Genomic DNA, 18,616 nt, shown 5'->3' with positions numbered 1-18,616 from the left:
CAGGTTACATACATGTCGTGTCCCTCTAGAAGGGTGGAATGCTAACCCCGTCGCCAGAATTGGCGAGGGGTTAGTATTCCAATTCGTATGACACCTTACTCGACATGTTTTGATAAATCGATACCAGAGTTGGCATATAACCGCGAGGATTATAATGCACTTAAGAGTATATGGTATGCGATATCAGGGAAACGGCTAAGGGATAGATCCCGAAAGCCGCAGATAGGCTCAGCTCATGCCAGAGCACCATCTCACACGATTCCAAGCACTCTGCCTTCAGGATTGTCAAGGCCTGCCATAGGAGTGACTGATAGGAGATCTGTGTGCCCATTTAGGTTTAGATATAGGTATACTATATCTAAAGCAAAGGGTGATTACACCACCCAGCTGTCAAGCAGCCAGTTGTGTCAGTTTAGTTAGTCAGCCCAGGGGTGGCATAATACATGCTGCAGCCCCTGGGAGACTTCTGGGTACCCCTCAGCCCTGGGTACAGGGACTCAGAGAGGGCCCAGTGCCAATTCAGTACCTGAGTACAATTTGGATAGAGAGAACAGCTAGGCTGTGGGTCTGATTAGCAGGCCCACAGCCAGGGAAAGTCGTAAACCAGTGAAGCAAAAAGCAAAAATCTGGGTGATCATAGGATTGCAGACCCTACTCTCCTACACCCATCCTCCCCGTTCTGCGAACCAATATCTAGGGTTAGGGTTGTCCCCTTTCAGGGCCCTAGTTTCAATGGCGCCAGTGTTGGTTTTTAACATGGCTCTGCGTTTCTGGCGCGGAAAAGCTGTGTCTAAGAACTGACGTCAGCACGCGGAGGCGGCGTCTAAGTACTCCGACGACGTCATCACGACGCCGACGACGGACGCGGAGCCGCAGACGATGCCTACCGACTCGCAAGGGTACTGCTACGCAAAAATTTCCGGATCCAGTCTGACGCCTGGGGATATTCTAAGGTAAGGAATCTAATACTAACTAATGTCTCTTACAGATATATATCGTTACACAAGTAGTAACTTGTGCTTTTCGCCCCTTTCATGGCCAAGGAAGGGGCGCCCCCACACGTTCAGCCAGCCACAGGCCGTAGAACCAGCCTCAACGCGGACGTGGTTACCGCCGTGGCGGTGCCGGGGGACAACGGCAGGGTCAGTCCACACCCGCTCCTACAGCATCTGCCTCTAAGCCTTCCTTGTCCGGCATTTCAGGCCCATTCGACGCCAGTGGGGGGCAGGGTTTGCCATCACCTCCTCCACTGGCGCACCATCACGTCGGACAGGTGGGTGCTGCAAATCGTCCGAAGGGGCTACTCCCTCCCCTTCTCGACATTCAGGACATGACTCCCTTGTTTTACAGTGGAGTGGTTGTTCCAGTTCTGAAGGTCCTTCACCTGCTCGGTATGTGCGCTTCCTGCAACCTGCAGGTCAACCATGCACGCTGGCACATGAGGGCACTCCAGTGGTGTCTCCGCAGGCAGTGGTATCAGCACAACGGAGATCTCAGGGAGTCTGTATAGATCTCCAGAGAAGCTGCAGTGGATCTATCTTGGTGGAGTGTGGAGGGCAATCTGTCTCAAGGAAAGCCCTTTCATCTTCCTTCATCGGTGGCTACAGTGATAACGGATGCCTCTACCCTAGGCTGGGGTGCACATCTGGGGGATCTGGAGATCGAGGGTCTTTGGTCTCAAGAGAAAAGGTTGTTTCACATCAACGTTTGGCCCTCAAGGCCTTTCTCCCTTCCCTTTGCAGTCACTCGGTGCAAGTCCTGAGGGACAACACTGCTGCGATGTGGTATGTCAACAAGCAGGGACGAGTAGGGTTGTACCGTCTCTGTAGAGAGACATTACGGCTCTGGTCTTGGGCTCAGGATCATCAGACTTGCTTGATGGCAACTCATCTGGCCGGGGTGCGTAACGTGCGTGGGGACAGTCTCAGTCAATAGTTCTCCGCCGACCCCGAGTGTAGGCTTCATCCAGAGGTAGTTCGATACATCTTCCAGATGTGGGGAACTCCTCGGGTGGACCTGTTTGCCACTCTTGAGAACACGCACTGCCTGTCATTGGTTAGTCTCCAGTTTCCAAGGCAGGGAACGTTGGGGGGTGGGGGGGGCAAGTTTCAGTTGATTTAGAGCTCGCAACTCCTTTACGCGTTTCCTCCCATACCCTTGATTCCTCGGGTCGTGAGGAAGATTCGCCAAGACCGGGCTCAAGTTATATTGATCGCCCCGGATTGGCCAAGAAGGGTGTGGTACACGGATCTTCTTCACCTCTCGTCGCACCCCCCGATCCGTCTCCCTCTGAGTCAGGATCCGCCAGAGGCAACGACGGACAGAGCGGGGCCTCCTAATTCCTGAGCCTGGTCCAGGAGAGGTGAGGTCTAGTCTCCGGTCTACCCGGGTGTGAGACACATCGGATTGACACGGAGAAAAGAATAAATCCGGTCACATATATCCTTTTTTGATTATCCTTTTTTGAATATATTTTATACACTTTGTGATTAACACATGCAGTAGCATAAATTTAAGAACAGAGGCCCTGAAGAAAGCCGAGGGTATTACCGCACACGGCTGAAACATGTTGGCCCCAACACACTTATTTGTTATAAACTGTTTTTTCATGCACTGTTCCTGTGTTTAATTAGGAAGAGGCCAATCTCTAATAAAGTTTTTTCTTTACCCTCTATCCTATTTTATATTCACCACATATATATACACCTCTCCTTTTGGTTTTGGCACTGCTCAAATTTCCATCAATAAAAAACTATCTACACTGTCCAGGAGTGACTGTGGGTCTGATCCCAACTCCGATCGGAGGTTGGTATAAATGTCTCAATGATCTAGAGACACACCATCCCCGAAGGATGACCAGATGATAGTATTGATCACAACAAGACTTTGATGGGAATCCTATAGTTATATATTGGTTTCGCCCACAATCACTGTTTGGTTCTGTGTGTATTGCTTTTTCACCTACTCCACTCAACCTCCCCAGACGTCCCCTTCCTGACAGAGACCTGGCTGAACCCCGCCTCGGCACCCGACATAGCCATAGCTATCCCGGAAGGCTACAAGATCACCCGCAGGGACCGCACCACCGGAGAAGGAGGAGGGATCACCATCATCTGCAGGAACACTCTGAGTCTCGACCAACACCGACAACACCCTCAGCACCGCCGAACACCTGCACTTCCAGATCCACACCGACCCCAACACCACCCTCAGAGGAACCCTCATCTACAGACCCCCGGACCCTGACCACAGTTCAGCAACTCCATCGCCGACTTCGTCAGCACACACGCCCTTGCCTCCACGGACTACATCCTCCTCGAGGACCTGAACTTCCACCTCGAGAACAACGACGACACCAACTCCACCACCCTGATCGATAACCTAGCCAACCTCGGACTCAGACAACTCGTCACAACACCCACCCACTCTGCTGGTCACACGCTTGACCCAATCTTCTCTGCAAGCCCCCACGACTCCTTCAACCACACCACCAATCTCCACTGGACCGACCATTGCTGCATCCACTTCACCTTCAAGAAACCCACCATGCACCACCGCACCCAACAGATGCCTCGCCGCTGCTGGAGCAAGGACACTGAAGATCAGCTAACCACCACCTTTGCCCAGAGCCCACCCACCGACCCCACCGACCCAGACACCGCCTCCCACAACCTCAGACAGTGGATCAACGACTGCGCCAACAGCCTCGCCCCGATTAAGAAACCCTCAAACAGTCACACCAACAAGAAAGCCAGCTGGTTCACTGAAGACCTCCGGGCCTCCAAGCAAACCTGCCGAAAGCTGGAGAAGATCTGGCTCTGTGAACGAACACTGGACAGCCACGCAGCCCACAAGAACGCCACCTGCAGACATCATCACCTCATCAGATCCGCCAAAACGGCCTCCTTCAAAAACCGCCTAGACAACAATGCGTACAACAGCAAAGAGCTCTTCAACATCGTGAAGGAACTCTCCAACCCCAGCTCCAACACCAACGACGTCCCACCCTCGCAAGACCTGTGCGACTCGCTGGCCACCTTCTTCCACCGCAAGATCGCAGACATCCACCAGAGCTTCAACGCCACGACCCCCCTGACAACCACTGAGACCTCCGCCCCCACGACCACCATCCGCACCAACTGCCTGCTCTCCTGGACCAACATCAGTGACGATGTCACCATTAAGATAATAAACACCATCCACTCTAGATCTCCGTCAGACCCATGCCCACACCACATCTTCAACAAAGCCAGCACATCCATTGCACCCCATCTCCGGAAAGTTATCAATACCTCCTTCGAGACAGCAACCTTCCCGGAGACCTGGAAGCACGCCGAGATCAGCGCCTTACTCAAGAAACCCAAGGCGGACCCCAAGGACCTCAAGAACTTCTGGCCCATCTCCCTATTCCCATTCCCGGCAAAGGTCATAGAGAAGACAGTCAACGAACAACTGACACGCTACCTCGAGGAGAACAACATCCTGGACCCTTCCCAGTCCGGGTTCCGCAGCAACCACAGCACTGAGACTGCCCTCATCGCTGCCACCGATGACATTAAGTCCCTGCTGGACAACGGAGAAAGGCAGCCCTCATCCTCCTGGACCGGTCAGCCGCCTTCGACACGGTCTGCCACCACACACTACGAACACGCCTCCAAAACGCTGGGATCCAAGAGAAGGCCCTGGACTGGACCACCTACTTTCTCTCTGGCAGAACACAAGAGCATTCGCCTTCCCCCTTTCCGCTCCAAAGACACAGACATCATCTGCGGCGTACTCCAGGGCTCATCCCTCAGCCCATCTCTGTTTATCATCTAAATGGCACCGCTCGCCCGCGTCGCCAGTCAGCACGAACTCAACATCATCTCCTACACCGATGACGCCCAGGTGATCCTCTCCCTCACCAAGGACCCCCAAAACAAACCTTTACGAAGGAATGAATGCCATCGCTGAGTGGATGAGGAACAGTCGACTGAAGCTGAACTACGACAAGATGGAGGTCCTCATCCTCGGATCCACCCCTTCAGCCTGGGACGACTCCTGGTGGCCGACCGCACTGGGAACAGCTCCAACACCCACCAACCATGCACGCAACCTAGGGGTCATCCTCGACTCCACCCTCTCCATGACTAAACAGGTCAACGCCGTCTCCTCCTCCTGCTTCAACACCCCCCGCATGCTCCGCAGGATCTACAAGTGGATCCCCACTGAAACGAGAAGAACGGTCACCCAGGTCCTCGTCAGCAGCAGGTTGGACTACGGAAACGCCCTCTACGCAGGAGCCTGGGCCAAACTCCTGAGACGGCTCCAACGCATCCAGAACGCCTCTGCACGCCTGATCCTCGACATCCCTTGCCGCAGCCACATCACACCCCACCTGAGAGACCTGCACTGGCTCCCGGTCAACAAAAAGATAAACTTCAAGCTCCTCGCCCACGCACACAAGGCACTCCACAACACCTGACCAACATACCTCAACAGAAGACTCCGCTTCTACACCCCCACCCGCCAGCTCCGCTCCGCCGACCTCGCCACAATCCCCCGCTTCCGAAGAGCGACCTCCGTTGGGAGATCGTTCTCCCACCTTGCCGCCAAGTCCTGGAACACCCTCCCCATCAACCTACGGCAGACCCAAGACCTGCTGACCTTCAGAAAACTCCTCAAGTCCTGGCTTTTCGAGCAGTAGCAGCATTCCTCACCCCAGCGCCTTGAGACCCTCACGGGTGAGTAGTGCGCTTTACAAATGATATGATTGATTGATAGATTGATTGATTTACTACTTCTCTGCAATGTCTTCTCCTTTATCACTGTAAGGTTTCCTTAGTATTTCATCCATAGGATATATTACATATCTTCATTTAATGTTTTGTGTTTGCCTTGCTAGCTTTCCTCAAGTTGTTTTATAGCTTATTCTTGCAATTGTTACCTACATGTTTGATATGCCTACTTCTTGATTTATCTTTCACGTAATTGTTATTGCTATGATTCATATACCTACTTCAGATGCCAAGTTGTTTGCTAGGATCTTGCTTAATGAGTTGAATGATTGGGCGATAGAAAGTAAGATCCTGCCACTGAATCAAACTGGCTTTGTTAAAGGACTGGGGACATCAACAAACATCCTGGCATTATCGCTAATAATGGACAAGTCAATTAGTCTTAAACAGCCCTTGTATCTTTGTTTCGTTGATTTTAAATCAGCCTTCGATTGTGTTCAAAGGAATTTACTGTAGAAAAAGCTCAGAGAAATGAAAATTCCAACGGCCTTACTGAAAATGATCCAGCTATTGTATAGCAAAACTTGGGTTAGGGTAAGGATGGGGGATGGGCAAACGCTGTCGAAGAAATCCCAGCCAACGAAGGATTAAAACAAGGCTGCGTACTGGCCCCCCTTCTTTTTAATTTATTCTTGGTAAATTTGTCAGGGACCCTAGAGGAATTAAATGCTCACCCTCCGAAATTAGCGGATAGGCATATTTCAAACTTACTGTATGCCGATGATGCCATCCTGTTAAGCCAAACAAAAATCGGGCTGCAGCGACTAATCTCTGGAACATGTACCTACGCAAGGGAAAATGGGATGGTGATTAATGAAACCAAAACAAAGATCATGATTGTCGCCAAGAGCAAAAAATTAAGACAAAAATGTAGTTGGTACATGGAAAACCCCAAACTAGAGCAAGTCGAAGTATATAAGTATCTGGAAGTACTTTTTGATGAGAAGGGTAGTTAACAGCCGCAAAGAAGAGATATTCAGAGGAAGTCCAACTCTCTAACAGCTGCATTTAGAATCCTGCAGAAATCGCTGGGCAACCTCACATATGGGCCGTTTTTAAAGATTATAGGGGCAAGATTACTACCAACAATCACATACGGCAGTGAGTCATTAATGGGAAGGGATACGGAAACAATAAATAATGCTGTATCTAAAACATATAAATTACTATTTCATCTCCCAATAAATGCCTCGCCAGCCCAAATTAGACTTGAGTTTGGCTTAACTAACCAATATTATGCGAGGACGGGACATTTTATCAAAACCTGGAACCGGATTAAAAACGATCAAGATAACCACATTTCTCAGTTATTATGGAAGGAGATAAGTAATAACACAATGGCAGAAGCATGGATCTTTCTTAAAGAAGCTATAGAAGAGTTTGCAGTAACCTCAATTTGGAATAATACCATAACTAATGCTTTCTTTAAGAAAATAATTAATAGAACCACAAACCAACTATCAATTGTAAATGATAAAGGTAGTCTGACAAAAAGAAAACATGCCTGGACAATAATAAATGGATATGAAACAAAGAAGTTTCAAGACTATTTGGAAATACCGTGGTCAGGAAACAACAAACAAATCCTTCTCAAAGCAAGATTTGGAATCCTTCCGGTAACCTGCCACCTCCCGCCTTGGAAAATCTCTGAAAAGAGTTCAATATGTACACTATGTAACAGTGGAGAGGAGAATATTGTCCACTTGCTCTGTATTTGTCCGGGACTCCAAAATGAAAGGATAAAACTACTTAAAGTCCCTTTTAATGTACGCGGAATACGGACATGTAGGCAAGCCCTGAAATGTTGTCTTCAATCAAATGATATAGGCATGAATGCTACCTTTGTAAAGTTTTTATTAATGGTAAAAACAAAATTAGCACACTAAGTCTTAAATGAAGTATATTAAGGATTTTTTTTAATGAATTTTATGATGAAAGTTCTTTTATTGTTTTTTTATACTAAAAGTATTTTTTGTAATTGTATATTGTAAGATTTTAAATAATCAAACAATAAAGTATTTGTTTGAGTTCCGCTAGAAGCTGAAGACCTGGCTTTTCGAATAACCCTACGCAAGGATAGGCATGCACACCTACTAAGCGTCAGGTGACGAAAAGAAGCAGTTAAAAAAAAAATTTGTGTAGTAGACTGTGGACGAAGCCAAGTGAAAAAAAACAGAATAGTTGGAGGCGAAGATGCAAAATCTGGAAAATGGTCTTGGCAAGCGAGCTTACGAATAGGAATGCTTGGGCATGTGTGTGGAGCATCAATTATTGCAAAGAAATGGATAATTTCTGCTGCGCACTGTTTCCAGGACACTGACCTCTTCAGGTATTCTTTGCCTTCAGTCTGGACAGTGCATATAGGAATGAGATTCATAACGAAAAACTATCATCCTTTGTTAATGAAGTCAGTTTGAAGGATTATCGTACACCCTCGCTATGACCGATACATATCAGACTATGATATTGCTCTGTTGGAACTGGAAACACCCCTGTTCTTCAATGACCATGTCCATCCCATATGCCTACCCAGAAATCCAAAGGTTTTCTCCTCTGGGACTCTCTGCTATGTCACTGGCTGGGGTTCTCAAAAAGAAAATGGTGATCTAGCAAGAGTACTGCAAGAGGCAAAAGTTAAAATATTCAGCCAAAGTGTCTGCAACAAGCTGTATGATGATTCCATCACATCCCGGATGATGTGTGCAGGAAACCTTGGCGGTGGTGTGGATGCATGTCAGGGAGATTCTGGTGGTCCACAGGCCTGTCGAGGACGAGGGAATAGATGGTACCTTGCCGGTATCGTCAGCTGGGGTGAAGGATGTGCTCGCCGCAGTCGGCCAGGCGTGTATACAAAAGTAACCGAACTTTACGACTGGATCTATGAACAGATTCATTGAAGAATTCATAATAAACCAGGAAAAAATGATTTCTGACCAAACAAATTTTATAGAGGGAAAGCTGCACAAGTTTAAAACACGTTTATAGCATTTGAACTATTTTTACAACTGCACAAATTGTATTTTTCTGCCATTTCTTTATACCCGTAAATAATATTTATGAATCAAGATACATTTTGGAAATGTCCAAGCTACAAGTTTAATCCATCAATGATGGTATTTTGATTGCGTGTTTTCAAACTTTCTCTTAATAAATGAAGCCAGCATTACATGCAGAAATTTTGGATTTGCGGAAACTCATATTAAGTCTGAACAAGTTTGTTATTTTGACTCAAGTGCCATTTCTGCCATTCTTGTAATAACGAAAGAAAACAAGACCGAAAAAAAAAATACTTCTTGATTTATCATTCAGGTATTATTATGTAAAGGGAAAGATGTGTTTTATCTGATCTTCAATGCAATGCATCTTTCCTGATTCATGGTCCTTGCCGCTCAGCCAGGGTGGATGTGTTCTAGAACGTTGGTATGTGTGGTGAGGTGATAGTGTGTTGGGATGCCTGGGGAGTGTCAGTTGAGAGTATGGGCTGAGCATCAAGGGACTTGCTCCTGGTGGGGTTTGCATTATAATCTAAGGACTATGTCAATAAAGTACCATCTTCTTCATCCACACCTCAGCTACATGAACGTATTTAACCTTACAACAGTTCCCCTCCGAGTCTCGTTACGGAGGCAAGTGCCTCATTCACAGATGTGTTGAGGAGAGTAGCAGCAGTTTTGGACGTGTCACTGCCTGCTGTGAAGATGTCCACCAACCTTCTGATTGATGTCCTTTACCAAGGACAATCAGGAAAAGAACCTGTTCTTCCAAACAGTGAGGCTCTTTTTGCCATATTGTCAGGAACATGGGCCAAGGCAGATTCAGGGGTCTCAGTGGAAGGTGATATCTTGCAGACATGCCTGCTCCAGGAGACCATTTTGTCTCCTCAGACATTCTACCACTCGTAGCGTGGTAGTTCAGGCTGTTACTGGCTCACAGGATGTGGATTCTGCACCTAAGACTCTGTTAAATAAGGAATCTAGAAGTCAAGATGCATGTGGCAGACATATTTTCCCCTCTGCTAGTTCTGTGTCAAGATTCGCAGACACTTCTTTTGTTCTGTGGGTGGATTTCCCAGGCTTTGTGGGATACTTTGCAGACCATGTTGCCATCCCTTTAGGATAGCCTCTGTTCTGAGGTTGAAAACCTAGTTAGAGATGGACAACAGGCGGCTAAGCTGACAATCAGATGTGGCAAGGATAGTACTGATTTAGTAGGCAGGACTATGGCATCTTCTGTGGCATTCCGGTATTGTGCATCGTTCAGAGCTTTAGGTTTTTCAGAGGCTGTATAGATGACTTTAGTTGATATGCCCTTTGATAGTGCTCTTTTGTTTGGGGCTCGACAGATTCAGCATTGAGACACTTCCAAGGTAAAAGAAGTGATTCAGAGTCTTAATTACTCTTTCTCTGTTATATGTTCTTTAATTTTGACCCAATACTTGAGTTCTTTACCTGCATATGGGATTTTTTTTCATGGAAGTTTGCTCCTCTTTGCTGGAGAACTTAATTCTGGCTAGCTCAGGTTGTCAGACGTGTATTGTTCTGAATATTTGCTGTCTTTGTTTCCTCTATTTTGGAAGTGATGTTTATTCTTATGTTCTGCTTCCGAGATTATCTGAGATTCTGTATCTGAATAGTTATCTCTCGGTTGTTTACGGCTATGCCTTTCATGTTTGGAAAAATTTCAGTTTTTTCCAGAGGAGATTGTTTGTTTTTCATCCTTCTTCGCTTTAACGACGCTTTGTTTTTATTCCATATCTTTGATAGTCATACATTTTCTGTCTGGTGGCTAGATGTTCTCTGTCTACTTGGGGCCAATTTCCGTTCTCTTCTAGGCAGTTGTCAATTTCTGAACCTTACAGCTTTTTAAGGGATCATAGTGTGATATCATGATCTGGTGCTTAATTGCTCTTTGAGAACTGAATATGTCTTTATGGACCTTTGCCTTATGGTCAGATTAGACTTTGGCTCATGTGTCTCATGGACAGTTATTCCAACTAGATTCCCTTTTTGGGCTTATTTTATTCATCCTAACCTTCTAAGCCAAGTGTTGTCATAAGTGCAACTAATGGCAAGGTTTCATTTTCTTATAGATTTTCATTACATAATACCAGCCAGATAAGATACGTTTAGCAGTCAGCATTAGCTTGATGCTAAGTCACCCAAGGTGTTTTGTTGAAGGTGCAATATCTCCATTGATACTTTTTTTCTGCTATTTGTAATTAAAAAGTACATTCATTTACAAACAAAAAAGATTAATTGTGAGATGTGTTTTGCCTCTCGCTTGTCTGAAAGTTTGGATTAGGGTTTATATGCATGCGTGAAAAGTGATAATATGGATCTGGATATAATTGTCAGATTTTTAAGACGCATTCCAATCTGTTAAGTGCCATCTTTACATTTCTACAGGCACTGTACATTATGTAAACCTTGGTGGTCAAATAAGCTAAAACATTATATTGTTTCAAAAACGGACTATGATGTTCATCTACCTTGATACTTAGATTGGTCGTGCCGACCTTGCAATAAATTAGTTATTTATCTTGGTTTTAATAGAAATGGTTCTGGATGCCCTTCCTTTCTTGAGTTATTAGGTTCTCCAGTATTAGGGGTGTCTTTCATAGATTCACATGCCTGAATCATTCCCCGTCGTCGGAGTGGGAGTCCCACGGTATATATAAAAGCAATAAATGCCATAAAACTTATAGCAAATATCAGAGATACTAAACCAGGAAGTAAAGTAGCACCAGCTACAGTAGAAAAAACTTCCACATTAGTGACTATCCTAGTCGTTATGTATTAGTCCAAACTGCGGCCAATCAGGCGACAGCACCCACCAGAATGTCCTCCCCAGAGGCTCAGGCTCTCAGATTTTCTACCGCACGTCGTGTGCAGGGAGTCTCCCTGAGCTCTGCTCAGTTTTTTCTTCTACATTGTCCCTGTTCAGGGCCTGTGATTCTTGTGGGAAGCCAAGACTTTTCAAGGAGGATCCCCACAAGAAATGTTTATATTGCCTTTATCCAGACCATAAGGCAAAAGAGTGCAAGATCTGCCGGACCTTCCCCCCAAGACCATCAAGGATAGAGAAGGACGACTGCTATTGTGGCTCAACAGACTCAAAGACAAGGATGACCCTTTGTCTGAGGTAGGAAGCTGTGCCTCTGGTTCTTCATTTCTTTCTACTAAGAGGAAGGCTGAAACAGAAGTTTCATCTCTAAGGGCGAAGGTGGCTAAGAAGGCTAAATCCTCTCAGGATGCTCCTGGGCCTAGTACTTCGAGTAAAACTCTTCCACCTACTAAAGGGGATAGTACGCCCTCTAAGAAGTCTGGGAAAAATACAGTTCCCAAGAAATCTTCAAAATCTGCGCCTCCTCAGTTGCCACCATTGACAATTTCAACGTCAAAAAAGGACTGTGTTTCCTCTCATGTGGCCACGTCTACCACCTGCACTATGACTTTCTCCTCACCAAAGCCTACTCTTGTCATGTCTTCAGCTTCATCGCCTACACTGGTTCATGTCCAGATCAGGCCTATCTCGTCGTCGACAATTGTCCCGTCGACGACGGTCAAGGTACCGTCGACGAGTTTCTCGTCTACGTCTATGATGTCGACAGTTGGATCCCCGTCGACGATGAAGTTGGTGCCATCGACGAAGCCCTCGACGTCGACGGCCTTTCCGTCGACGATAAAATCCTCATCGACGGCGAAGTCCACGTCGACGAAGCCACCGTCGACGACCTCGACGACGTCCCCGTCGATGATGCCACCGTCGACGACCTCGTCGACGAAGAGATCCTCGTCGACGACGAAAACCACGTCGACGAAGCAACCGTTTCAACAGCAAACGGATGTACCATCGACGCCGCCTCTATCAAGCTGCACTACTTTGCAAGTTTGGTCAGCGCACACAGCAGGGATTCCATTGCCATCACCTGCAACTACGACTACGCTGCTAAAGAAGAGAGCTACTACGGAGACGATTTCTTCAACGCTTGTAGTGCCAGACAAACTCTTGGATTCCGATGAGGAAGGATCCTATGAGGATGAAAATTTTGGGGCAGCTAGAAGTCCATCTGAGCTCCGGATTAAGGTTCAAGAGGATGTAGAGGAAGAGATGGAGGACACTGAGCCTACTTCACATGCTGACAGGCCTGCTCCTGATATGCAGTTGCCTAACGATTTTTTTTGCAATCTGCAGTACATGCTCAGTGACTATTACAGACGTTTCCCACCTTCAGAGTCTGGTGAATCTATAGTATCTACACCAAGACCTAAGACAGCGACTCCGCTTTCTAAGCGGACGCAACCAGTGACTACTGTGCCGTTGGAGGAAGGACGTCCAACGTTACCTGCGTCGGAAGTTTCAGCTCCTCAGCCAAGGGAGGAAGAGTTCTCAGATCATGAAGAACAAGAGGAAGGAGAACTGGATAATGTGTCAGAATCGTCGGAGTATGAGGATTATAATGCAAACACGCCCTCTCCGGCAGAACATACTACATCTGAGTCACCACCTGTGGACATTGCCTCATTCCACAAGATCATGAATAGAGCAACGAGGAGGTTTATGATAACCATGGAGTCAAAGCAAGAAGAATGCTTCTTGTATGATTTCAAATCTACACCACAGAAACAGAGTTGGACCATTCTGATTATAGATTTCATCTGGAAGGAAGGACTAAAGATCATGTCCAAGCCAAATTCTTTGCCAGCAGTGCTCCCAAGAGTAGATAAGAAGTATAGGGCGCCAAATTCTTCTCCAGCATGCTTCATCGGACAAGCTAAAGCAGACTCTGTGGTAGCGCAGGCAGCGCAGAAGAGATCTTCTAATCCAACGTCTCAAGTCTCTGTTCCACCAGACAAGGATGGGAGGCGCCTAGATTCTATCGGGAAGAAGGTTTCTACTATTGCAGCTACAACCATCAGAGCCGCAAACTCCCTAGCCATTTTAGGAAGATACGATAGGCAGATGTGGTCGGACATCTCGCCGTACATGGACAAGCTTCCCGAGCCAGATCGAACTGAGGCGAAGAAGATCCTTCAAGAAGGAGAGTGTGTCTCCTCGGAAATGATTGACGCTGCAGTGGACGTTGCTGCCACTGGATTTCGGCAGCTAGCGGGTGCAGCTGTTCTTAGGAGGCAAGGATGGTTGAAGGCAACATCCTTCCGGCAGGAGGTCCAAACCAGAATTATAGACATGGCATTAGATGGGGAATTCTTATTTGGAAAACATGTTGATGAGGCTCTGGAGGCCATCAAGAAAGATACTGAAACAGCACGTTCGCTGGGTACTCTGCAATACCGGAAGTATTCCTTTCGTGGAGCAAAAGGAAGAGGGAATTTCTCTAATAGAGGAGGTTACAACCAACAGCGCTCCTATTCTTCCGCCCAGGGAAACCAAAGATTCCAGCCATATCGGCAGCAAACTTATGGGCAGAGGAGAGGAAATTTCTCTCAACCTCGAGGAAAATCTAATTATCGAGGGAGAGACAATAAGAAATGAGGTACGCATCCTGCCACCACTTTTTGCCAACCCGAACCAAATTGGAGGAAAAATATCCCAAAATTACTTAAATTGGTCCAAAATTACCACAGACAAATGGGTCCTGGTTGTGGTAGCCAGAGGTCACATTTTGGAATTCGTAAAAACTCCCCCAAAAGGACCCCCTCCAGCGCACGTCAAGGAGCTGTTCATCCAGATCAACACCATGATCCGGAAGGGAGCAATCGAAAGAGTACCTCATCATCAGAAAGGAAAAGGCTTCTACTCAAGGTTTTTCCTTATTCGCAAGAAGTCGGGAGAATGGCGTCCCATCCTCGACCTGCGTGCCCTAAACAAGTTCCTGAAGAAGCTAACATTCAGGATGCTAACACTTCAAGAAATCCTCCAATTTCTTTCGGCGGGAGAGTTTATGGCAACACTCGACCTTCAAGATGCATACTTCCACATACCGATTTTTCCACGGCATCGGAAGTTTCTGAGGTTCAGAGTGGCTGGCAGGGACTTCCAGTTCAAAGTCCTTCCATTTGGACTGCGTTCAGCTCCCAGAGTGTTTACGAAGATACTGGCCCCAGTGGCTGCCCATCTTCGGTTGCAATCGATACAAATATATCCATACCTGGACGATTGCCTTATCAAGGCCAGTTCTTTCGACATGGCACAAGATCACGTTCAAAGAACTCTGTCACTGTTGCAAAACCTGGGTTTCTCAGTAAACTTCGAAAAGTCACACCTCACGCCAGCAACAAGAAAGACTTTCTTGGGAGCGACACTGGACACCAAGCTCGCCCAAGTATTCATCTCAAAGGAAAGACAGGACAAGATCCAACGACTCGCTGCGGCACTGTTATTAAAAAAGTGCGTTTTAGTGCGCATGTTCAAGTCCTTCATCGGGATGCTTTCTTCCTGCATTCTTCTCACCCCCAACTGTCGTCTTCGGATGAGGCCCTTGCAAGAAGAGCTCAGTCGCCAGTGGATCCAGGTATCAGGATCCTTCGAGGATATCATCCAAATTACACCGCGAATGCGACAAGCGATAAAATGGTGGACCCACCGATCCAACATACAAGTGGGATGCTCCTTCCTCACGGAAGTGCCCAGGTTCATAGTAACGACCGACGCATCAATGACGGGCTGGGGCGCACACCTCCAAGGCATGACGGTCAGCGGGAAATGGAACCAGATCCAAATGAGATGGCACATAAACAGGCTAGAGTTGCACGCCATATTTTTAGCCCTGAAGTCCTTTCAAGCGACTCTACAAGGTGCCACAGTTTTAATACGGACAGACAACACCACCTGCATGCATTATCTGAACAAGCAGGGCAGCACAAAATCAGCCCGGTTGTCGCAACAAGCACAAGAGTTCTGGAGTTGGGCCCTGACTCACAATATCCATCTGTCAGCGGTCCATGCTCCGGGAATCGCAAATGTGTTGGCGGACTCTCTCAGCAGGTCCGGGGCTGCACTCACGAGTGGGAACTACATCTACCATCTCTTCATCGCATCTTTCAGATATGGGGGCATCCGGATTTGGACTTGTTTGTGACATACCAGAACCGGAAATGCCCATACTTTGCAAGCTGGGTTCCCCACAAGGACTCGTGCGGGGATGCCCTTTCGCTGAATTGGAATCAAATATTCGCATACGCTTTTCCACCGATACCTCTGATCCCGAAAGTCATCAGGAAGATGAAGAAGCAGCCATGCCGGTTGATCCTGATCGCTCCACGATGGCCCAGGCAATACTGGTTCACCGAGCTACTCCTTCTCTCGGAATGCAACCCTATCCAACTTCCACGCATTCCAAATCTTCTCTCCACCCAGCAGGGCAGGGTATACCATCCGAACCCGAACTCGCTGAAATTGTCAGCTTGGCTCCTCAGCACATGGAATTTGCACACCTAAACATTCCACTGGATTGCCAGGAGGTGCTGGCGAAAGCCAGAGCACCATCCACGATCAAAACCTACCAACTTAAGTGGAAACGTTTCTGTGCATGGTGCCAATCTAATGATCTACATCCCATTCATGCAAAACCGGAGCAAATCCTTCCTTTCTTTTTGCATCTGGCCAGATTGGGTTTGGCACATTCTACTCTTAAAGTCTTCCTAGCTGCCATTTCTAGATTTCGTCAAGATGGATCAAACTCTTTGTTCTCTGTAAGGATCATACAACAATTTTTCAAGGGATTATTTCGTATGTTTCCGCCTGTCCGGAAACCTCCTCCAGCATGGCATCTGAATGTCGTACTAACTCAGCTCATGCGTCACCCTTTTGAGCCGATCCATAAGGTGGACCTGAAATTTCTGACATGGAAAGTGTCGTTGTTACTAGCCTTAACATCTGCTAGAAGGGTAAGCGATATTCAAGCGTTTACATCTAAAGCACCTTTCATTCAATTCACCACGGACTCAGTGGTACTGCGTACTAATCCAACGTACATGCCTAAAGTGCCTCTGGATTTTCATCTGAATGAGCCGGTTGTCCTCAAGACATTCTTTCCAGCCCCACAGTCTTCGGCTGAAAGAGCACTACATTCATTAGACATTAGAAGATGTCTTAAATTTTATCTCTCCAGAACTTCTGCCATCCGCAAGACAGACCAACTGTTCGTGGCTTATGGGCGGCAACGCCGGGGCTGTGCAGTTTCAAAACAGACCATTGCTAGATGGGTCTCCTCTACGATTGGACTTTATCAGCAGCAGGCCGGTAGACCCTTACAGGCCTTGCCAAGAGCACATTCTACAAGGGCGGTTAGCTCTTCCACTGCCCTTTTTGCTGGTGTGCCTCTTCGACAGATCTGCAGAGCTGCTACATGGTCTAGCAGACACACCTTTACTAGACACTACTGTCTAGATTCAGCAGATGACGCAGATGCTTCGGTTGGAAGAGCAGTGCTGCGTAATCTTTTCAAATAAGGTGAGCCTCTGTTTCCTCCTCCTCCTATATGCTCTTTAGACGTTCTTCAGATTCAATGCTTATTGTATAACTGGTATTCTGTTTTTTATATATATATATATATATATATATATATATTATATATATATATATATATATATATATGCATTTGATACTCTGACGTCTACGAGCCTTATGTTAGGAGTACTGCTTACTATTCTGATTCAGGCATGTGAATCTATGAAAGACACCCCTAATACTGGAGAAGAACAATAGTTACTTACCTGTAAGTAGGTGGTTCTCCAGTATTGGTGTCTTTCATAGATTCACATGCAACCCGCCCGCCTCCCCCCAGAGACTCACTCAGGCATTTTAGGGTTTCACTCCCGTGCGAGAAAATCTGAGAGCCTGAGCCTCTGGGGAGGACATTCTGGTGGGTGCTGTCGCCTGATTGGCCGCAGTTTGGACTAATACATAACGACTAGGATAGTCACTAATGTGGAAGTTTTTTCTACTGTAGCTGGTGCTACTTTACTTCCTGGTTTAGTATCTCTGATATTTGCTATAAGTTTTATGGCATTTATAGCTTTTATATATACCGTGGGACTCCCACTCCGACGGCGGGGAATGATTCAGGCATGTGAATCTATGAAAGACACCAATACTGGAGAACCACCTGTTTACAGGTAAGTAACTATTGTTCTTAGGTTTCCTTCAGATATTTCTTTAACGATGTAGAGAATGGCATTCGCTTGGCCCTGGCCATTCTAGTTCAAGGGCTTACTTACTTCTTGGGGGTTAAATGCTATTGTCCGGGAAGCTCCATTTTCTGGATTTCTTAGGGCAGGTTCTTAGAAGATTTCCTTACTGGTGTAGGGTGCTGTAATTCACAGGGTATTCCTTATTGCCTGTGGCCTTCTGGTCCAGACGCTCATTTCACCGTTTAGGGGTCAAGCACTGCTGTCCTTCAGTTGACTGACTCGATGTTATTCAGCTGTCCTTGGGACATGGATTCCGGGCCTCTAAGGTGGTTTCTTTATTTACGTGGTCTGTGGTCTTAGCCACGGTATTTATAAGGAGCTCGTGCTCTTTTTCTTCAAATTCCTACGTATGTCTGGTCTATGGTTAATTATGACTGGCTGGTTCTTTGAGAACTTCAGTTGGATTAGTTTGCAGACCCTCCTTTGGGTGGGCATAGCTATGGTATTTATTTCACAAGTTAAGGAATCTGCGGCTAGATGTCTCTATCAGATGAACAAGTTGTTTAGCTTGTCTTAACGTATTATTTGATAGAGACACAGTCTGTCTAGCCGCAGATTCCGTAACGCCCTGCCCACCCTGCAAACCATCAGTAATGTAAGGGTTACACCCTTTTCAGTACTGGTTTTATACAACTTTGATCACTGTTTAATGTAATTTTCTAGTCCAACGGACCATTTGCTTTA

At 46.6% G+C, this 18,616-nt stretch overlaps 1 protein-coding gene and 1 pseudogene across 6 annotated transcripts in view; both read left to right on the top strand.

Moving 5' to 3' along the window:
* The window catches only part of MROH1 (maestro heat like repeat family member 1), a 2,054,050-nt gene that overhangs the window by 1,943,656 nt on the left and 91,778 nt on the right, over positions 1-18,616 (top strand). The gene's annotated exons all lie outside the window — the stretch shown is intronic.
* On the top strand, positions 8,018-8,802 carry LOC144826805 (plasma kallikrein pseudogene; annotated as a pseudogene). The gene is made up of 2 exons (XR_013609963.1): positions 8,018-8,106; positions 8,311-8,802. The product of XR_013609963.1 is annotated as a plasma kallikrein pseudogene (transcript).

This window comes from Lissotriton helveticus, chromosome 4_1 (genome assembly GCF_964261635.1).
Source record: "Lissotriton helveticus chromosome 4_1, aLisHel1.1, whole genome shotgun sequence".
Lineage (NCBI taxonomy): Eukaryota > Metazoa > Chordata > Amphibia > Caudata > Salamandridae > Lissotriton > Lissotriton helveticus.
The sequence above is the reverse complement of the archived record's forward strand: the minus strand, read 5'-3'. Positions and strand labels throughout refer to the sequence as shown.